We start from the raw sequence: 12,701 nt of genomic DNA, 5'->3' as shown, positions 1-12,701 counted from the left end.
GATGCAATTTGACTTTTCCCAGTTTTGACCTATGTGCACTGTTTTGAACAGTTTGAACTGTTAACGAATTAAAAAAATTCTTTTAATGTTCTTTTTACGGGCTTATGTTTTGCTGTACCTTGAAGGAATACCTAAGAGAGGGGTTGCTGTGCTTGTCCTACGAGAAACTGCAAAACAAATGTTCCAAGTGATTGGACCATTTTACACTCCCATCAACAATGTGTAGGTGTGATGGTTAATATTATGGGGCAACTGACGGCCATGGGTTACCCAGATTGAAAATTTTTTCCAGGTGCTTCCAGAGAAGATTACCGTTTGAGCCCGTGGACTCTGTAAACGGCCCCCACCCCATGTGCGTGGGGATCGTCCAATCAACTGTGGGCTTGAAGAAAACAAAAGACGGAGGAAGGAGGAATTCCCCATTTTTCTGCCCCATTGATGAGCTGGGTCATCTCAGGTCATATTCTCCTGTCCTCCGACTGGGATTCACACCATCGGCTCCCTTGGTTCGCTGGCTTTCCCGAGTCAGATGGCACAGCCTGGGGTTTGTCAGCCTCCATACTTGTGTGAACCACTTCCTCGTAGTCAGTCTCTTTTTCTCTCTCTCTCTCTCCCCCTCTCCCTCTCTCCATATATGTATATAATATCCCACTGGTCAAAGAGGAAATTGCAATGGAAATTCTGATCCTCTTCCACATCAGGGCTTACAGGAAATGGTGATATATCTGAAGAACAATAGAATAAACTAGGCAGGACTGGAGGCTTCAATCAGAGTTCTTTCTGCCCCAGCACCACGCCCCACCCACTTCATCATTGCCCTTCCTGGTGGCCCTGAGCTTAGGGGGTCAACACAGCCATTGTGGAAATGGGGAAGCTGCACTCTGTGCTCCTAGTTACGATGCTGCTACTGTATTGTCCCCATGGTCCAAAATAACATGATTTCTGAGTGAAAAATGATGACAATAGCAGCCTCCTGAACGTCCTTAAGTTTCTTAAAATGAACTTGTGAGCCATCTATTAGAAATAGTGATTCAATATGCTTTCTTGCTCCTGAAAAAAGAAAGTTAGATCCAAATTATATTATGTCTTAGTGAGCATCTACTCCTCCCAGACATCATACTGCGTTCTTTGTATAGTTCTCCCTTTTAAACATCTTATCTATGATGTAGATATTATTAGTCACATTTTCTAGATGGTGAGATGGAACCTCAGAGACCTGTGTAAGTCACACAGGATTTTGTTAGTGTTAGAAACCAAAGTAGGATCCCCAAATCGACTCCCAATCCCTTGTTTCATCCATATACAGTATAATTTCCCTCTTATCTCTGCTCCACTAGATCAGGAACACAACACGTTTCAGGATTTTCTTGTTGTGTGGTGAACTAGAACTAATTCGCTTGGTCTTTCTACCTCTGTCCACCCTGGCTACTAAGAAAATTGGGTAGGAGAACTTTGAATAAGCCACTCAAAGAGCCCTAGGAAAAGAGACCCCAAATAATGTTCCTGATATTAAAGACACTGAGAGGAAGTATCTTTTTCAATTGATTCAGGCTCTAGTATCTTCGCAGGGTACTCTAAGATAGGTCTGAAATAGTATTAAAAACAGCTCAGTCTTTTTCCATAAAATTAGAGAATGCTAATAATAAACATCGCTAAAATATTCCCTTACCTACTATTATTTTTTCTCAACCATTGTAGTCTTTATATGATAGCTATGATTTATATGAGTCACGATTTGCAGGGAAAGAAATTTTACAGAGCAAGAAATTTTACAGAGCATAGGGGCTTTAAGGGCACTCAATGTTCAAATTAGCTTTCTGACATTTAGCTACTTTGTCTTCCTTCTATAAACCTAGTGAGTGGTACCCTAGATCTTTAAGGTGTCTGGCAGTTCTAACGTTCTGACTTTAAATTACTTCTATGATTTCGAAGTTTGGGCAGGAGATGGGAGAGGAGTTTAGGACGTGACTCATCTGCTTACCTTGTTGACCAGGTAACAGGCAACATTCTTCAGCTGTCATTTTGGTTTGTATTCTTGTTAAAGATGCTTTGTCTCGAGTTTTGTCCTATAGCAGAAATTAGAGCGATAATATGCTTCCTTTTGTAAATTATAAAACAAAGAAATGCTCCTGGCTAACAATTCCAACAGCACAGAAGGGAATTCTTGTTTATCTTAGGTGCTTCTGTGAGGAACCAAGCATATGCGTGGATTTTTAACCTCAAATGGGCTCGTAGTATAAGGATTCTTTTTAGGCCCAATAAACGCTGTCCATTCCAAGGGTGAAAACGCAGGGTCAAGCTCTCCCTCTTACAGCATTGCTTTTTGGCTCTTACAAGATACGGAATTCTGGAACCCATGTTCACCGTCAATGTAGAGGTGAAAATGAGCGCTTTCCAGTAAAAGGCAAGCTTTAAAAATTGTCTAGGCAGTGTATGAAATCATTGCATTTCCAATCTCCAAACACTTGGAGGGCCTCGGGGCAGCTGACCTTCTGAGGAGCCAGGAACGCCCCTGCTGGCAGGGCCAGCGAGCGAAGGGAAGGGGTGGGTGCTCTGGGGACAGCGAGGGGGGTGGGGAGATCTAGGGGTGTGATCTGCCCGGCGGATTCTGCCCACGCGGGCGCAGCCCGAGGGCTCCCCGGGGAAGAGATGGGGGTCTGGGGGTCCGGGGGTGCCCTGCCGGGCGCCCTCCTGCCCACGAGTGAGCAGCCCGAGGGCTCCGTGGGGAAAAGACACGGGTCTAGGGGTCCTGCCAGGCGCCCCCAGCCGACATGGGCGCAGCCAGGCTGTGCTTTGAGCCGAAGGAGGGGGTGTGGGTGGCCACGTGGCTCCGCAGGAATGCGCGGGCGCGGGGGCGGAGCGCCGCCGAGGAACTGGCAGGCGTGGCAGCCAGTGGGCGCCCGGAACCCCCCAATCCATCCAATCACGGGCTGTGGGTGGGCCAGCCTCCCTGTGGGCGGGGCCGGGGCGCATCGCGGGGCCGAGGACGAGAGGAGGGGAGAGGGGTCCTCGGAGGGACGGCAGGCCGGAGTCCTGTCCCGGCTGCGGGGTGAGTGCAGGCCGGGGATGGGCGGGGGTCCTGTGAGTTGAGCACGGGCGGGGGGCGGATGGCGGATGGCGGGTGGGGGTCCTGCGGGGTGAGAGCTGGTGGGAGGAGGGCGGGGGTCCTTTAACGGCGCCTCCAGCGAGCCCACCTATCGCGGGGATTCGGAGTTTCCTTTTTTTCCTTTGAAAGTTGCACTTCTGCCTGACTCCCCCGAACTGGCCAGATCCCACCGCCCCTTGAAGTCCGGGCTGCCCACCCGCCCCAGGTTTTGGGTGACTGTGCGAGGGTCACTTGGGGTGCACCCTGCCCCCGGGCACGGACCGTGCAGGTGGCGGAGCTGAGGCCCGGGACAGCCACCACTTACCGCGAGTCCCGGCGGTAACGGGAGCCGGGTCGAGCGAGACCCCACCGGCTGTCAGGAGGGTGCAGGAGGGACCCCAGGCCGGGGGCCCCAGTGACGTTGCAGGAGGAGTGGCGAGTTGGGGTGTTTAGGTGCGGAGCAGTCATGTATATTTTCCGATAAAGGAAAAAGTCCTTGGCCCACTTTAGGGTGAAAATAATTACTATTGTACTTTAAAAACCCGTACGTGTTTCCTCCCCCTCGCCCCATCTACCATTGCTGGGGAGACTGAAGCGGGTGTGCAGCCAGTGGTGGGCAGGTGCCTTGCTCATCCCCACCTGGCCACACCTCCCCTCTGGGAGACCCTCGGTTTGAACGTAAAAATCTGAGTAAATGTTTCAGCTTTTAATAGGACGTGAACATTCTGAGAAAGCAGCAGACGTACTTGGTGCAATGCAATGTTCTTTTCAATTACTAGAGGTAAAAATTCTCATTAACTCAAGATGCAATGGATTTTTAGCTCTTCTGTGGTTGAGCCACAAAGTAAAAATAAAGTAGTCATCAATGTTCTGGATTTTGTGGAAGAGTTACTTAATATCCCTCCAGGTAGAACATTGGAAGGGATAACGTTTTCTCTGTTCATTTACTGCTTAAAAAATATATTTTGGACATCTGTTTTCTAGGAAATAACTTTTATTATCATGGAAAGATGAGATATACTCTGTGTAATTTTAAAATATAATTTACCCCTTAAGCTCGAACAGTGTTTACTTGATTGGCCCTGTGATATGATTTAGTCGCCACGTGTGCAGTTAGGTGACTCAGTGACTCTTTATGGTTTCCTGATTTCATGTCCATAAGAAAAGTCACTCATAGAAAGTGGTATTTCATAATAGATTAGTCTCTCCATACAGGCCAGATTCTATCAAAGCAGTTATAGACATTTAGGGATGAGGTAAAATCCAAAGTCATTCAAAATAGCTTTTTATGTTTTAAAAGTCGAACTTGACTTTCTCATTTTACCAAATTTGTCATCTTGATATTTTGACATGCCGCGTTTTCTCTGCAGTTTTTCTGGTGGGGTTAGAAGAACTTCTTGACTCTTTGGGAATTCTTGGAGATCGAGGGGTTCTGGTGGCATTTGGACCCTGGGCTGAGTTCTGGAACTGCTCACCCCACCCTGGGGAGTCAGGTCCCCACAGAATTTGTTTACTCACTTTGGAAATTGCTGGAACGCAAGTGTGTGGAAATGCGTTTTAAAATAAGGATGTTCTGCATAAGTTAGAGCAAAATTAAAATGCTGTGAGTTTGTCTGTATTACTCTGTAATATCAATAATATAGACCCCTGTTGAAAAATACAATGTTCTTATTGCACAAGACATGATAGAAAAGCTGCAATGAAAAGTTCACATCTTGGGATATTCAGATCATATTCATGTATACTTCGTACATCATTCATAGTTTGCACAGGTAGAAACATATGTGGAGTGAAACAAGATAGAAGGGGAACATAGATGTTAAACATTTATGGGGTAGGATTACTGCTCTCTCGGTTAAGCCTTCTGGAAGTGTAATTTGAGAAAACGAGGTGGGAAGTTCTGGGAGCTTTGCGGTACAGAGGGGCTGCAGGTCTGCGGGTGGGGGGCAGGGCCAGCTCTGGGTTGATGGCTGTGAGCAGTGAGGCACAGGAGAGCTGGCAAAGGACCCTCTTATCTGCCACCAGCCCCTACCCACCATACCCCCCCTCGTTGTCTCTCCTTCCCGACTCAGGCTTTTCAAAGATCCAGACATCAAAGTTTGTTTTTGCTGCTTCTTTGTTTTTGTGTGCACGGTTTCAAAACTTTGATTATAAAAATGAGCAGTCATGGCACTGGTGTTATTCTTTCATTTCCTGTTCTTCTTTATATCATGAAAGTAATGCGTACCTGCTAGTAGAAGGTGCTTTCTCTGGGTTGTTGATGTTTTACGGTTTCATTAAAGAATGTTCAAAAGATTTTTTTTTAGGTTTAAAGTGTTTCTCTTCCATGAGCTACGTTCTGATACTAGAAATTACTTTTTGAAGTAAAATGCAGCGGCAAAATCTTCTCCAACCTTGCAGTGCCCTTGGGAATGGGAGCTGTGAAGAAAGGTCATGGGTGGGTGAGGGTGATGCTTTGCATTCCCACACAGATGGCTGAGCTAGCCTTCCACGGGGCGGGGGTGGAGGTGGGGGGCGGGGCTGGTGACCTGGTGGCCTGTCCGAGACTCCAAGGTTTTGACTCAGTGAGTCACCTGTGACCCTGAACTGGGCATTTAGGAAGAAAATGAAAGGAATAGGTGAGGATGCCCGAATACTCTGTACACTGATAGCTACGTGTAGCAGAGGACCTTTTCACACGCGAGGTGTGTCAGGGTCGTGAGGGCAGGGCTTTGCTTCTTGGGCTGAGGTTTCGCTCTTTTTTTAGTGTTTTATTCTGTTATTCGCCTTATTTCTCTGAAGGGAAGATGAGGGTTGACTTTAGCTGGTTTCTGACTTGAAGGAACGGAGAGAATTGCTCAGAAGGGGTAGCGTCTGTGCTGAGGCCGTGCTCAGTGCCCATCTCCACTGAGGTTGGAGGGCCTTAGACCCCCGGAAGGATGCAGGGGAGTCGCTTGGCTGCTCTGCCCTCGGGCCAGGCTCTGCCTTGCTTCAGCAGCGGCTTGCAAGGGCTGCTCGAAAGTGTAGGCATCTGCCTAGTGGTGGGGATGGGATGCGGTGTGGGCCACTGTAGATACTGCCCAGGAAGTCCAGATTTAACCGTGATCCCATTTTGGGAGCCAGAGAGCCTGCTTCTGGGTGAGGAGCGCTGAGTTCTGACGGCAGGAATCTGGCGTGTCTCTTCCCTCCCTGTGTGTGCAGGTCTGAGCCTGGCCGGGCAGCGGCGTCTGCTCCGGGCTGGAGCTCGTCGTGGGGCTGGCCGCCTGCTCCCTCCTGAGGATGTGGACTTGGCCCCTGGCCCCGGCCAGCCGGCCGGCCGGCCCTCTTGCTGCAAAAGTGATAAGACGTTGACTCATGCTTTGTTCTCAAGCACTTGACTCTGCAGGTCACGGGGAAGCGGCCACGTGGGTGGCACCGATTCACGTCCATCAGAGAAGCTTGGGCTGGACGTCACCTGCGTGGCCAGGGACTCAGCCAGCGGGGCCCTTCTCCCAGAGCAGTGCCGGGCGTGGGCCACCGTCCCAGAGTTCTTGTCTCGGCTGGCGTGCCCTAGATCGCTTTTCAGTTGGAACTAAAATCAGACTCAGGCTGTTGGGGTCCAGGGTCTGCAGACGACAGAGTCCCCGTCTCAGGTCCAGAACCGGTGTCTGGAGGGAGCCCACTGGGCCTGCTGCCGGCCTCTGTTCTGCAAGAGCGTTTAGACACGTGCTGCTCCTGGTGATTTAATAGGAAGGAATGAAAGGTGCCGCATTTGCCAGACGACAGAAGTATTTGGGAAACGAATCCCAGGTAGTTGCAGCGGGGAGAGATGGTTTGCAGGGTGTGTGGCTGCTGCAGCCAGTCTGGGCCGACAGGAGGGCATCGGGGCCCTGCCTCATCTCGTGCTCGCCCCGGAAGAGCCGCCGCCTTCTCCCCCTTTCGTGGATGGAGGGTGAGGACCCCGGGGAAGGTGAGGAGGGTTCGCACCAGGGTGCTGTGTCCACGGCTCATTCCCTGCTGGCGCCTGGGCGTGCTCCGTGGCCCCGTTCCCTGGGCGTACCTGCCGTCTGTCCGGAGCTTCCAGCAGGGAATCTAATGTTAGGCCATCGCCTTAGGCCTCCGTGTCTCCCCTGATGAAATACATTCAATGTCATTTTGTTTTCATGCATTTTAAAATTCAAGTTCTTGTACTTAAACTTCAGAAAAAAGGAACAACCTTTTTACAGATGGGAAGAGGTGCAGGTGGTCACATGATGCAGCAAATCTGGAAGGGATTTATTAATTTGATGGCTATTTAGTGAGCACCTACTGGGTGCTGACTACCAAGTGCCCTCAGTCCCAAGACTAGACAGTAAGCAGGTGGACCAGGTCCTGTTCTCATGGGGCTTGTGTCCTGTGCCCGGGAGACACCATAGGCAGGAAAGTAGATAGTACTTTAGATGATGATAGAAAGAAAGCAGGAGACAGGCCTGGGGGTGCTGGGGGGAGGGGCCTGCTACTCACAAAGTTGGCAGGTAAGGCCTCACCGGGAAGGTGATGTTCGAGTGAGGACCTGATAGAGAGTGACAGCTGTGCTCATGTCCACACAAGAGCATTGTGGGCGGAAGGAGCAGCCCGTGCAAGGGCCCTGTGGCAGGAGTGTGTTGGGACCAGCAGGAAGGCTGGTGGTTGCAGTGCTGAGTGATGGAGGCTGAGGCAGGGCTCAGCCTTGGGGAGGAAACAGTGACAGAAAGGGGTGTGAACGCCGACTGTGCTTTCACAGGGCCTGCTGGGTGCAGCCTCGAGGAGGTTACAGAGGAGCAGGAATGGGGGAAGGGAGGCCAGTTACGAGGCTTTTACAGAAACTCAGGCAAGAGACGGATGGTGGCCCTGGAGGGAGGCAGAGACGGCTTACCTCACTGAGGATGTGCTCTGAAGTGGAGCTGACGGCATTTGCTGGTGGGTTAGATGGTGGGGGGGGGGGGAGGGAGAGAGGGGGCGTGGACAGATATCTTTGTGATATCCTGTTTTTATTTCCTTTGAATAAATACCCAGAGATGGGATTGCTGGGTCATATGGTAGCTCAGTTTTTTATATTTTTGAGGAACCTCCATACTGTTCTCCATAGCGGCTGCACCAGTTTACATTCCCACCAACAGTGCACAAGGGTTCCCTTTTTTCCACATCCTCACCAACACTTGTTATTTCTTGTCTGTCTATTGATGGCCATTCTGAGAGGTTTGAGGTGATATCTCATTGTAGTTTTGATTTGCATTTCCCTGATGATTAGTGATGTCGAGCATCTTTTCATTTGAATTTCTTCTTTGGAAAAACGTCTATTCAGTTCTTCTGCCCGTGTTTTTAAAAATCAGATTGGTGGTTTTTCAGCTATTGTGTTGTATGAGTTCTTTATGTAGTTTGGACATTAACCCTGTATTAGATAGATAATTTGCAGATATTTTCTCCCATTCTGTAGGTCGTCTTTTCAGTTTGTTCATGGTTTCCTTTGCTGTGCAGAAACTTGTTAGTTTGATGTGGTCTCGCTTGTTTATTTTTGCTTTTGTTACCTTTGCTTTTGGTGTCAAATCCAAAACCTCATCACTAAGACTGATGTCAAGGACTTTATCACCTGTGTTTTCTTTTAGGAGATGTATGGTTTCAGGCTGTACATTCAAGTCTTTAATCCAGTTTGAGTTAATTTTTGTGTATGGTGTAAGGTAGTGACCCAGTTTCATTCTTTTGCATATAGCTGTCCAGTTTTCCCTGGGCTAATCATCGAAGAGATTGTCCTTTCCTCTTTGACTGTTCTTGCCTCCTTCTTGAAGATTAATTGAACATATACACATGGGTTTATTTCTGGGCTCTCAGTTCTTTTCCATTGATCTATGTGTCTATTTTTTTCCCAATACCATTCTGTTTTGATTACAGTAGCTTTGCAATGCAGCTTCAAGTCAAGAAATGTGATGCCTCCAGCTTTGTCCTTCTTTCTCTTGGCTATTTGTGTGTTTCCATACAAATTTAAGGATTGTTTGTTCTATTTTTGTGAAACAAAACCATTGGAATTTTGTTAGAGATTACATTGAATCTGTATATTGCTTTGAGTAGTGTATAGACCTTTTAATGATAGTAATTCATCCAGTCCATGAGCACAGAATATCTTTCTATTTATGTGTGTTTTCTTCAGTTTCTTTCATCAGTGTCTTATAGTTTTCAGTGTATAGGTCTTTCGCCTCCTTGGTTAAATTTTTTCCTAGATTTTTTCTTTTTGATGCAATTGTAAATGTGATTGTTTTTTTAATTTCTCTTTCTGACAGTTCATTATTAACATATAGAAATGCGACAGATTTTTGTATATTGATTTTGTATCTTTCAACTTTACTGAACTTGTTTATTCTAACAATTTTTTTGGTGTAATCTTTAGGGTTTTCTATATATAATGTCGTCAGCAAATAGTGACAGTTTTACTTTATCCTTTTGATTTGGATGCCTTTTATTTCTTTTTCTTGCCTAATTGTTCTGTCTAGGACTTCCAATACTATTTTGAATAAAAATGGTGAGAGTGGGCGTCCTAGTCTTGTTCCTGATCTTAGAGAAAAATTTTTCTGCTTTCCATTCTTGAGTATGATGTTAGATGTGGGCTTGTCATAAATGGCCTTTATTATGTTGAGGCACATTCCCTGTGTACCCACTTTGTTGAGAATTTTTGTTTTGAATGGGTGTTGAATTTTGTCAAATGCTCTTTCTGCATCTATTGAGATGATAACATGATTTTTATCCTTTTTTAATTTATTTTTTATTTTATATATTTTTAGAATTTATTTTATTTTTGGCTGCATTGGGTCTTTGTTGCTGTACTCGGGCTTTCTCTAGTTGCAGTGAGTGGGGACTACTCTTCATTGCGGTGCACGGGCTTCTCATTGCAGTGGCCTCTCCTGTTGCAGAGCATGGGCTCTAGGCACGTGGGCTTCAGTAGTTGCGGTGCGCGGGCTCTAGAGCGCGGGCTCAGTAGTTGTGGTACATGGGCTTCATTGCCCCACGGCATGTGGGATCCTCCCAGACCAGGGCTCGAACCCGTGTTGCCTGTATTGGCAGGCAGGTTCTTAACCATTGCGCCACCAGGGAAGCCCCTGTCCTTAATTTTTTAAAAAAATATGGTTTATCACATTGGTGGATTTGCAGATGTTGAACCATCCTTGTATTCCTGGAATAAATCCTTTTCACATAATGTTGAATTTGGTTTGCCAGTATTTTGCTGAGGATTCTTGAATCTGTGTTTATCAGGGATATTGGCTTATAACTTTCTTTTCTTGTGACATCTTTGTGTTCTGCAACTTTAGTGAATTTTATGAGATATGTACAGAACATTCCATCCAAAAGCAGCAGAATGGACATTTTTGTCAAGCACACATGGAACAGTCTCCAGGATAGATGACGTTAGCCGACAAAACAAGTCTTGATACATTTAAGAAGACTGAAATCATATCAAGCATCTTTTCTGACCACGATGGTGTGAAACTGCTAATCAACCACCAGAAGAAAGCGGGAAAATTCACAGAAGGTGCCCATCCCTGCAGCTTGGCTGCCATAGTTGCACTTTCTGTGCCGTCTCCTTTGCCTCCCGCTCCTCGTTCCCATCATTATCGTGGTCATGAGCCTAGCCTCTTGCCCCACAGCCTCCTGGGGGATAGCCTCCATCCACCTGGCCCTCCTCCCCGATGCCCTGTCCACCTGATGCCAGTGTGACCTTTTAAAAAGGCAACTCTGGCCACATCTGTCCCTGATCAGACACACCTTCCGTGGCACCTTCCGAGTTGAGGACAAGGCTCTGCCCTGGACAGGTCCCCACCTCAGGCCAGCCTCCTCTGCCTGCCCACTGTGCTGCTCTCCCCTCAGTCTTCCTCAGGAAAGCTCTGTCCACTCCCCACACTGAGGCTGCACTCCGGCTCTGTCCTCCCTCCCGTCCTAGGGGAGTCTCAGCCCCCCTGCAGCAGGGCAGATGTGATTGCAGATGCTGCCTGGACACAGCCCTCCTTCCTGCCCCCCAGTGGTCCACAGTGTGGTCCAAGCCAGTGCTGGGTGTGTGGGCAGTGCCAGCATCCCAGGGGACGGCGTCTGTAGGGTGGGACCAGGTGGAGCCAGGCCGCCCCACACCTCGGCTGAGCTGCTGCCCCTGGACGCGTGATGAAAGGCTCCAGGGAGCTTTGCGGGGACAGGGGCTTCGTCTGCATCCGACTGATGGAATTACACATTCGCACAGCACATTTCCTTCTCTGTGGAAGAATTTCATTGTGTTTCCTGTACATAACGGGAACTCCTGCTGGAATGTGAGCCCCTCGGCCAGGGCCCTCACAGTCCGTCACCCTTGACCTTGACCCAGGTGCCCCTGCAAGGAAGGCAGGAGGATGGACGTCAGCCCCAGGGTTTTCCCAAGTTCCTTCCATTCCTGAGGCTGGATGTCCTTGTCTGTAAGGATGGTTTTGAAAGTTGGGATTTACATCATGCAAGAAATTGCTGCGCGTGTGGGTCATAGGAGGAGGGGTGGGGCGTTTCCTGCTGTCTCCCCTCCTTGCCGCCCTCCTCCCCTGATTCCTTGGAGTGATCTGGTGCCTGTTTGCTCTGCGTCCTTGGTCAAGTCCTGAACTGCCAGCGGCTGGGGTGCTCTGTGCCTGTCCTTGGAGGGGCGTGTGTGGCGGGGGAGGCGACAGGGAGGCCTGGACAGAGGACAGGCTGTAGCCCAAGAATTAATCGGAGGAAGAGCTGCCCACCAGCCGACTGAGAGGGCACAGAATGTCACACACGGAGACGCAGAGGCCGGTCCGGTGATGACCCCCTCGCAGGAGTAACTTTGCCCTGTTTTGTTTTATGAATATAATACCCCCTTTGATGAAAACATTTCTCAAAGACACTGCCAATTAAAGACAGGATTAACTTTGTCCTTGGTGAGTCCTGAAATGAAGCGACTGTGCTTTTGTCTTGGTGGTTTTGAGGTTTTGAGAGAAGGCTCTCAGGCTGGATTGTGGGACCATGGATAGACATGTTGGGGGCCTCGGATGCGGGCAGGCTTCAGGAGTCCATGGGGTGTGAGGCGTTTATGCTGTGAGTCTCCAGGTGCCTTGGTCCTCGGGGGGCAACAGGGCAGCTGTCTTCCTGATGCTTGAGTCTGGCTCGGGTGCATGTATCCCGGCTGATGTAGACCTGCGGCTGGGGGCAGGGCCTGCTGGATTTTGGAGGGACCTGGCACAGAACAGCAGCAGGGCAGGCCAGTCCGGTCCAGGCCATTTCGGTCCAGGCTAGTCTGGTCCGGGCCAGGCCAGTCCGGTCCAGGCCAGTCTGGTCTGGGCCAGGCCAGGCCTGTGGTCCAGGTGTTTAAGGGATGGAAGAGTGAGGGGCAGAGAAGGTAAGGGAGAGTGGGGGCAGGAGGGGCAAGAGCATCACCCCCCCCCCGCCTCCCCCTTCCCCTTGTCCACCCCTGCCCCCCACAAGTGTTCTTCTGAAAGCAGACCCCATGTCAGGCACAGTTCTGGGTTTTGTTCCTTTTTAGGAGGCCCTAATAAATAATTAAATGCATGTTTTCACCCCATAAAAGTGCAGATTATGGCCTGGGCATCAGCCAAGCTTCCACGTGTGCATTCTTTTGGGCCTGTGTGTGGCGGCCTGTGGTGTTTGCAGGGACAGTGTC

At 49.1% G+C, this 12,701-nt stretch overlaps 1 protein-coding gene across 3 annotated transcripts in view; it reads left to right on the top strand.

Moving 5' to 3' along the window:
* Positions 1-2,943: 2,943 nt before the first annotated feature.
* Positions 2,944-12,701, top strand: part of ARHGEF10 (Rho guanine nucleotide exchange factor 10) — a 92,047-nt gene continuing 82,289 nt past the window's right edge. For 2 of the 3 annotated variants that reach the window (XM_067022455.1, XM_067022459.1), the window contains exon 1: positions 2,944-3,049. The gene's annotated coding sequence lies outside the window, so the exon portion shown is untranslated. The remainder of the gene's footprint in view (positions 3,050-12,701) is intronic. The other variant, XM_059049087.2, reaches the window with a different exon arrangement.

Source organism: Kogia breviceps, chromosome 20, assembly GCF_026419965.1.
Source record: "Kogia breviceps isolate mKogBre1 chromosome 20, mKogBre1 haplotype 1, whole genome shotgun sequence".
NCBI classification, from domain to species: Eukaryota; Metazoa; Chordata; class Mammalia; order Artiodactyla; family Physeteridae; genus Kogia; species Kogia breviceps.
The sequence above is the reverse complement of the archived record's forward strand: the minus strand, read 5'-3'. Positions and strand labels throughout refer to the sequence as shown.